This window comes from Leptonotus elevatus, chromosome 20 (genome assembly GCF_054856555.1).
Source record: "Leptonotus elevatus isolate MCC_2025b chromosome 20, RoL_Lele_1.0, whole genome shotgun sequence".
Lineage (NCBI taxonomy): Eukaryota > Metazoa > Chordata > Actinopteri > Syngnathiformes > Syngnathidae > Leptonotus > Leptonotus elevatus.
The window spans coordinates 3,912,290-3,921,993 of NC_141258.1; the positions used below are offsets into that span (position 1 = coordinate 3,912,290).

General features: G+C 39.2%; 1 long non-coding RNA gene across 2 annotated transcripts; it reads left to right on the forward strand.

The window, feature by feature from the left end:
* The first annotated feature begins 867 nt into the window (after window positions 1-867).
* LOC147156499 (uncharacterized) lies at window positions 868-8,537 on the forward strand. Of its 2 annotated transcripts, none has more exons than XR_015091577.1 (3): window positions 868-1,003; window positions 1,893-1,989; window positions 8,425-8,537. It is a non-coding gene; the product is annotated as an uncharacterized LOC147156499 (long non-coding RNA). The 2 variants fall into 2 exon arrangements; XR_015091579.1 differs by lacking the exon at window positions 868-1,003 and adding an exon at window positions 1,049-1,169.
* Window positions 8,538-9,704: the final 1,167 nt, after the last annotated feature.

Consider the following 9,704-nt stretch of genomic DNA (forward strand, 5'->3'; position numbering starts at 1 on the left):
ACTACTAAGTTGGCAATACCTCTATAATTAAAATATATCGAAAATTAAAAATTAATCAATTTATTGTTATGATGCAAACTGCACCCTTGACAAGTCCAAATAGTTAACAGTCCTCATGAAACAAGCTGTCGGCGATGAAAAGGGGGTCAAGTTTCCCTCTTTTTTTTCCATCCACAATTTCCATTGTGACCGCCTGGCACTTGATGAATCTTGTGCCTTCCCATTGTGGAGGAAATTCATCACTGTCAGCTCATGTGTGTGAAGTCTACAGTAGAAATGTACACACATACTGTACACACATAACATAGCAATTTGTATTTGGGCTCACGGAGCAGGAGCAGTAACAGTATGTCCGACATTATGCACTTAAGGTGATAAATGACAAAACTAACGTCTCGTCGATGTTATTGTTGCATAAATAAGAGTTTGACAACGAACCATTTCAGGGTTAACCCCTGTGGTTTATGAGGCATTCGCAAGCTTTTAAATCAACGTGACAGCATGCTGGAGATTCACAAGACATAAAATACAGTTTGCCATTGTTGCAAGTTTATTTGCTTGTCATAATTGATCACATATCTTTGTTTAACGGGCTAAATAAAGAAAAAGAAAGCTTGTGACCGTCTCCCTCTGGCCCTTGTGGGAACTCCAAAGTGGAACACAATCCAAGTTTTTAAATAATTACCCCATAGTAAAGTGAATTAATTTGTTCCAGCCCTCACTTCAAGAGTTATAAGTTAGATTTAGTACTTCTGTTATATATACATAGACCCCTAGAATGTTACTAAACAAACACAAAAACAAACAAACACCAGGGTACTTCTGGGTGGCAGAAATTGATAGACTACTGCTGATTTGAACTGAAAATGGTGTCAAAAAGTTGTTTGTGGCTTGCACTCGCCCAGACATACCACGAAACGTTTTTCATAAATACTTGTACAGAGACGACCGCAAGCCTGCCAAGAGGTGGAGTAGCTGAAAGCAAACTCACATTTTCTCACAGGTATGTATCAAGTTTTTTTTACTTGGGCTTATGAGTCATTTAGCCAAACAATTGCTAGCCTGCTAGCTAACGTCTACATCGCAGCACTGTGTATTTCAGCGTCAAAAGCGGACATCATCACCATTAATCCAAAACCCAATTTATTAGCCAGTCCCTCATGCCCATGGTAACTATTAAATAATTGTCACTGTTTTTCTTTTCTTTTTTGGTACTATAAACGTGTTCATTCATTTAAAAGTAGCTCCGCTAAATCAATGAATTTCATTGAAAAAGTATGCTAATATTGCTAGCAGTGCTAAAGTTCAATGATAATAACACACGGTCATTTATAAAAGAGTACTTGTTTAATAATCTGTAGGAACCCCAGTGTAAATAAAACAACAACTTTGGAACAAGCGTTGTTAGCAGCTACAAGCTATGGTTAGCGCTAGCATAGCACAAAAAAAAGCACTTGGGGCACTTTTTTTTTTTTTATTTGTAGAAGCTAGACCCTTTCATTTGTGTAATTCTTGTCTTTTAAATGTCTTCTCCCCGAATGACACATTACTGTTTCATTTAATAGCTCAAATTATTATTATTTTAAGAACAACAGGATAGTAGATTTGTGTTCAAGTGAACAAACGAGATTTCCGTCAGAATTAATTTGTGAGTAAATTAAGACAAGGTTATCATTATTTTCATATTCATAGTTTTTGTGACATTGTTTGGTGGTGTACCGTGAGATTTCTCTCTTGTAATGTTTGCCTTTACTCAGTAGAGGCTGACAAACACTCGTCTAATCTAAACATATTATTAAAACTATTCAATTCAAATCTGCCTTCTTCCTCTCAAACGACAATTTAAGTGATTCCGCATGCGGTGAGTCATATTTTAACATTATTTTTCTTAGTAGAAAAGTTTCTGGTTGAACTGCTGATGGAGGACGATTGAGGACATGTTATCGGTTCAAAGCAGGAGAAGAGGGAAGGAGGTGCCAAGATGCAAAGGTGAGTGACAGCGTGTTGACGTTAACGAGATGTTGAGATCTTAGCGGGTTAAATCAGAGTCCCTCATCATCAAATCCCCAGTGTGCTGTCCTCTGGAGTTCGCGCCGCCTGACGTTTGACCGCCTTTACCTCACTTGCACATCTGAGCTAGAATTTTGGCATTACAATTTGAGTTCACAAACTTAAATTCCCCCTACACGTCGTCCGCAATCAATTTTCAAGGGCTGTCAATATTCATTATTTTTGTGTGAGTTGAAATATGTTTGTGTTTAAAAAGGCTTTGATGGGATTACAGTGTGAAGGCGGCGAATTTTAAGACTCTAAACTATATAAATGTTTGTCATTTTTCTGCCATTATTATGTCATTTCTATACATTTTATACTTACAATTTTTGTTTATCCCTATATCATATACATTAGGTGACATGTCCAACCACAAACAAAGCATGAAGTCTAAGGAATTAGATAAAAAAAAGAAAAATCCTTAAATAGTTGGGAGCAACACTATAATTAAAAATGTATTTAGAATGGTACCCTGAGGGACACCCAAGTTGATACTGATGAGGAAATCTGGACTAAAACTCAGCTAAAAATTGTGACTTGAAAAGAGAGATTTGATCCACAATATTTGCTTGATGCTATTTTTAAACAAGACAGCGAGGCTTGCATCCGAGTATTCTCCATTTACATACAAATGCTTCTAAGTGAATTTGTAAAAATCCTAATTAGGTTAATGACAGGAATTACAGCTTGACAGAGTTTGCCATGGACAACAAAACTACCCCCCCTCCTCTCGTTCCACTGTGTCATTATATTATCTTTCCTGCCCCCCCCCCCCCCCCCCCACCAGAGCAACCATGGGCTGTTTATCGACGAGCTTCTCCTTCCTGTTTGTGGTACTAAGAGGCTGAAATTAGATCTGTATCATCAAGCATATGAGATCAATTGGGCAGCATATCGCTCCTAACTTAATCTGCTCTTGGTGTCTTTGGAGCAGGAGGCGGGGGGGGGGGGGTCATGATGCACTAGATTGGCATAGATAGAACTCCCATGTAAAAAAAGTAAACTAATGAAACTGAACTGTACTTCTGTAGCGTATTTATGAAATACAGTGAATTGATTTTCTCCATATTATACTTAATTTTGTAAACAGACAATTCACTGTTGTTATTTCGGTTTGTTTTCATTAACTATAATAACCCCGTCCCACGTGAGGCTAAGCGGCCGCTCCCACGACACCTCCCGAGGGGGGGGGGGGGGTGGGAGAGTCAGGGAGTGAGTGGATCCCGATCTTTTCACTGGCCCGCTTTGATCCGACTCCGATCCCCGACAGTCGATACTGCGGCCGAACACGACACTTGGCGCTGCCGTCGCACAAATCTGCAGCAGATTAGGAAGAGAACAATGAGTTTGAGAGCTTTTTGGGATTTAGATTTTTATCATCCGTCACCTCCATGAAAGGGCCTTAAACTCAATGGATCATAAGCTTATACGGTTACCTTGATTTACAAAGTTGATTCAACTCAATTTAATTGTGGGAATGCTGGAAGGTGTCATTTTTCTCCACAATTTTGTTTTGCCGTGAAACAACTCCCACTGAAAACTTCCAATTTGCACTTGCTTCAAAAATTCACGCCTTCCGGGGTATTTATCGTCTGATTCCACATTACTTACACTAGATGCACAATTTAACATTAAATATCAACTTTTGTGGTAAATTGCCTTGTCCTGTAACCAGGAGGTCGAGGGTTCGAATCCCACCTCCGACTGTACATTGCAAATATAGCCATGGCAATTATGCTAAGCTTTATCACTCAAGCTCTATTAGCTGAATAGCATTTAGCAACCTGAGCCCTCCTGAATTAAACAGAGAGAAAAAGCTTTTAAACAGCAGCGAAGCCAACCTTCCCTTGGGATAGATACCCCCCCCCCACCCGCCCCCTCCCTAAGTGAAATCTTTGCATGCTCAATCAGTCGTGAGAACATAATGTGCATGTCTTCGTTTTGGGGAGTGTCTTTGGCTTTCTGAGAAATACTTAAAAATAATTATTCACTTGTTATTCACGTATTCGGCCCCCTATCCCTCCCTCCCTCCCTCCCTCCCTCCCTCCCTCCGTCCGTGCGCGTTGCATGCAGCGCAAACAGACAAGTTGCGGCGCATTGCGCCTCAGGTCTGCGCACCCCTGCGATGTGTTAACACACACATTAGAAAATACCTGATCCTTTGCCTTGCTCGCTCTTCTCAGCATGTTTGATATATTTTTGATCTGTGTGGGTGGGAAGGATGACAAAAAAACTGACTTCAATCATAAATCACCGTGGCCTAAATCAAGGTGGGAGGAGTTATAAAGAGTTCCAAATAACAGGTAAGAAAATAAGTCAGGAAGAGCCTACAAGAACAGCTAGTGATGAGACAGAGTTAAGTCATTTACATTTTCCCCACAAGTCAATGTAATTTTTGTTGTTGAGCGGGTTACTAAAACGAAACCTAAATAATGCTGTTGCATAAGTGTGCACACCCTCTTGTAACTGGGGATGTGTTACTCGCCAAAATTGTGTTAAACGGGAGTCAGCATTCACCTGTCACAATTTTAATTGCTTCTGGTTATCTCCAAATGAAGTCCAGATGTTCTAGTGGGCCTTTCCAGACATAAAAAAAAAAAAAAAGTCAAATTACACATTTTTCTTTTAATATTTGGGACTCGAATTAACTCGTACCTACTCTGTAATATTATGACTTTTGCTTGCTAAATTACTTTTTTTTTTCTTGTAATATAAAGATTTTTTCTGCCTTAAATTACATGCTTTTTTTCAATTCTACATTTTTGGCTCATTAAATCACATCAATATCAATAAATATATATATATATATATATATAATAAAAAAATGTCTTTGTAATATTGCAACCTTTCTTCTTTCTAAAGTCCACATTTTCTTCTTCTAATATATATATATATATATATATTTTTTTTTTTTTGGTCATTAAGTGACATGATTTATTACAAGTTTTTCCTCATTAAATTGCGGTTTCCTCTTTGTGAAAATAACTAAATAACTAAATAAAAAATGTGCCCTGCCCCGGTCTAAATACGCCCACGTTGTTATTGTTGCATATTTGTGTGTGTCTGCGGTAGCTTGTGCACCTAGAGCGTCAAAACCAGCTGAGAGGATGCAAAGTACTTCAAGGTTCAGAAGAAAAGCGTCCATCTGATGGTTGAAGCTTTCCAAAAACGTGTTTGTGGCGTCTGGTGAGCAGGCCTGAACGCAAACGATGCAGACTTGATGTGGCTTCACATAAAGATCCATGAGTTGAAAAAAAAAAGGCATTCCTCACTTACGACAACCGGCAACGAATAAATGGATCTTTTCCTCCTGTCCCCGCAAAACCACCGCAAGCAAAATGATCGCTGATAAACATCCGTCGCCGCTCCACAGAACATTCCAAACGCGCAATGCTTTAATGAGGTTGGACCGTGCATCCGGAGAGGTCGCAAAGATGGAATCAATTCATGTTTTTTTGGGTCAAAATTCAACACACTTAATAATAACTGATTGGATTTTTTTTTTTTATCCATTACTTTTACACTGCTTCATATTTAAATTATTATTATTTTTCCCTTAAATGATAGATATTCATGGAGGAATGGGCGAAAGTGGCAAAAGGTACAGTAGTCAGGTTTCTATCCAATTGTTTCCAATTTTTTAAGCGAATTTACTGAAAAATGCGCAAAACGGACATGCGACTTATGCCCGTTTCCATCGGTTCTTCATTTGCGAATATTGAGAGGGGACTCCGCCGCTGTAGGTGGCGCTATGCACCATAGAGATGTGATCCACCAGTAATTTAGGAGAAAAAGACCAAGAAGATAAACCGTAGCGTTTCTTTGCTGTTTTCCATCTAAAATTGCATTAATATTCGCTTCGTTAATTAATTCCAAAAAGATTTCTGTTTCGTCGTCCCCCCCCAAACATACCTTACTTTATCGTCCGACATTGCTTTGGGACTAAAAACTTACCTGTGACGTAATATCCGGTCAAAACGTGCAACGTGTATCCGGTCTTGCCAGCGGTTATTAGCAAAACCTGTTTCAATAGCCAAAATTTTCCTTTTTTCGATACGCTTCAAAATCCTCCCCGTCGAAGCGAAAAAACGTTTTTGTGAATTTTGGGCCCTTCTGCCGTTTCCATTCAATTTTATTTTCGCATTTCTTGAAAATTCGAATAAGAATGGGTGGATGGAAACCCAACTAGTGGCTCTAGAAAGTCTACACACCCCTATTCAAATTTTTTTAAAGGTTTTTGGGAAATAAAAAATGTGATCAGAATAAATCAATTAAAAACTTTTCAACAACAAAAAAAATCAAGAGGGAAATTTAAAAAAAAAGGGCTTTGTTGAGATAGTTCTAGTTCTAGTAGGATTTTCCTAACTTTTTCTTTTACTTATTTTTTTTGCTTATGTTACTTATTACTTCGTTACAGTTATTTAGTTATAAGTACTTAATGCCAGTTAGTTATGGTTACAGCTACTTAGTTTAAGGACATGTTAAACGGGAGTTGGCACACATCTGACACAATTTAAAGTACTTTTCATTAACCCTAAATAAAGTTCTGCTGTTTTAGTCGGCTTTTCCTGCTCTTTCCTTTACTATCTCGCAAAACCCTGGAGCTTGTTTTGTGTGCTATTATAGTAAATGAAAACGAATAAAATAACAAAAACTGTAATTGAGCCCAAATTTGTTTTACGTATAAAATTAAAAATTGTGTTTGAAAAGAAAACCAACTGAAACAACATTGTTTGTCTATTTGCATGGAATTCAAAACAAAATGTGACAAAAGTGAAATGCTTTTTTTAGTCTTTTTAATGCAGACGTGGCATCTTTTAAAACTTTTTTTTTTTTTTAAAGCTCCATTCTAGAAATCCACATGGGAGCTTGGGAGCAGTTAAAAAAAAAGTCCTGGGCTTTTGGTATTGAATGCAGGAAGCCGCAACGTAGCTTTGAACTGCCCTCTTAAGCAAAGTGAGCCGTTAAAAGCTTCATGAAAATTAGAGTCTATTTTTGCAAAGGCAACTTGTGCGCAGATGCGGTGGGCCCTTATGCAGTGCACATGGTGAAGTTTGAATGTGGAACACAAGAAGAAGAAGAAATGGAAAGTAGAACATTTTAGTGATAGTGCTTCACTTCCTTTGTGTTTTTTGACAAGAAGGGGCCCCATTAGGGAGATTCCCCACATGTCATTGCAGTGTCATTGATATGGACTAATATTAGTTGTCTGTCGTGTCAGGACCCCCGACAACCCACCAAACAGTAAAAGGTAAGGGACCCTGTGTGGGCGGGGGGGTTTCCCGACGTCATTGTTTTGTCATTGATACGGGCCAATGTTAGTCGTCTCTTGGGGGCCCCTTGTCAGTGCAGTGTCTGGGGTGGTGTCGTTGAAATGGACCAACATCAGCTGTCTCTCTGGGGTCCCAACAAACCACCAGTCATCAAGCTTTAGTAAGGGGCCCTGTTCGGGGGATTCCTGACACTGTGTCAGTGCAGTGTCTAAAGGTCTATGGCTGTCGTTGAAATGGACCAATAGCAGCTGTCTGTCAGGAACCCCAACTGGCCACCAGACAGAAGCAGCTAGTAAGGGGCCCCTCTGAGGGGGATTCCCAACATGTTGTCATTACTGCTTTATGTTTCCAGATGTGCCGTTGAAATGGACCAATATCAGCTGTCTTAACCGGCCAAAAACAGCTCATAAGGGGCCCGTTGTGTTTTTTGTTGGCCTTTTATATATTTGTCATTTTTAATTCATTGTTTTTAATTTTCCTGTTTTGGCAGTGTAGCCTAAAACGAAAACACGAGCTATGTGGAAAGCATATTGAGCACTTTCTAAAATCTCCTGAGGAAAAGCAATCAGATGAAGAATGTGAACATGAATAATAGAGAGAGCGCATGTTTCAAAAGCAAAAGGCTGCCATGATGGAGCGATATAGGAGCAGGTGAACAATGGCCGCGTTACACGGCCTAATAGAATTTCCCAGAGTGGACTCTCCTTCCTCGCCCATCCACTCATCCGTCCGTCCGTCCGTCCGGCCGTCCATTTGCTCCGAGCGCAGATTCAATTTCTCGCTCTTCACTTAATTGGCAGCTGCCGGTCGGAGCTTCCCTCGCCCCCCCCCCCCCCCCCTCAAACTGAGGAGGTGGGGGAGGAGCGTCGGAAAGGCGATCGTGCAAACCGCAGCACTTCATTTTTACGGATGGACAGTTTGTAAAAGCGATGAGTTAGTGGATAGTAGGTGGTCCCTTCTGAGTAGCTGACTGTAAACACAGCGCAACACTCGGCGGGGTCTTAAAAAGCTCATCCTAGGATTACAGCCGCGGTGCGAAACCACCTCAACGCAAAGCACGATGAAGATCTGATGTCATTCCATCGGTGTTTCCCATCAGATTGCGTGGCTCGACCTAATGCGGCGAGGAAGCGAACCACGTGGCCGTGTGGTATTCTGAGCGCGACCTCTGGGAACATCTTTCACCAACGATTTCCACAACCTTCATGCTTGTCCACCTTCCTGGGGGAGTCTTCTTTCCTGCTCCATCCCAGAGGTCGTTGGAAGAATAAATAACGTTGCGTAAATCAACGTGACAAAGCTCGAAAGAGATTGGATCACTTTTCCAGTCGCGGATAAATAGCGTGAGAACGTGTTCAATGTATTTTCTTTGTTAAAAATACGCATGTATTTTTTATTTTTTAATTAAATGTGTTAGGGATGGACGAGTAGAAGAATTAAGAATGAAAAAGCATTAATTTCATGCATTTTTAAGGAAAAATACTATCTTAACTCATTCACTGCCATTGACGGCCATAGACGTAAAAAAATTATTTGGACTATTTCTATTAGTTAAATTTTTCCCCCCACTTTTGTTAACAAGAGTATGAAAACCTAGAATTTTTTATTGTACATTTAGAACAGATATAAAATGTGCGATTAATTGTGAGTTAACTAGTGACATGCGATTAATTATGATTACAATTTTTAATCGCCTGACGCCCCAAATTTTTTATGTTTTCTTTCTTTTTTTTTTAATTCATTCATTGCCATTGACGGCTATAAACGTCAAAAAATCATTTAAACTATTTGTATTAGTTAAAAATTTGTTTCCACTTTTGTTAACAAGAGTATCAAAACCTAGAATTTTTTTATTGTACATTTAGAACAGATATAAAATGTGCGATTAATCGTGAGTTAACTAGTGAAGTCATGCGATTAATTTTGATTACAATTTTTAATCGCCTGTTGCTCCTAATTTTTAAATAATTTTTATTAATTTTTTTTAATGAATTTATGGCAGTGAATGAGTTAAGATTTTTTTACATTTCTTTTCTCCCAATTTGAGTATCAAGTAGGGGAAGTCAACCCATTTATTTTTGTTTTTTTGGTCAATATGTTGTGTGCAACCCTACTAGTCTAAACATGGCATTCTGGTTAATATTGCGTTAGTGGAATATGAATTAAGTATCAAAATCCAGCCGTTTTTATCCACCTCAGGGGGCGGCCATTTTGCCACTTGCTGCCGACTGAAGATGACATCAGTGTTGCTCACCTGCGCAACTGTGATGTCATCTTCAGTCGACAGCAAGTGGCAAAATGGCCGCCCCATGGCTGGATTTTGCTTCATAAGTCATATTCCACAAATGTAATATTAATCATAATGTCATGTTTAGACTA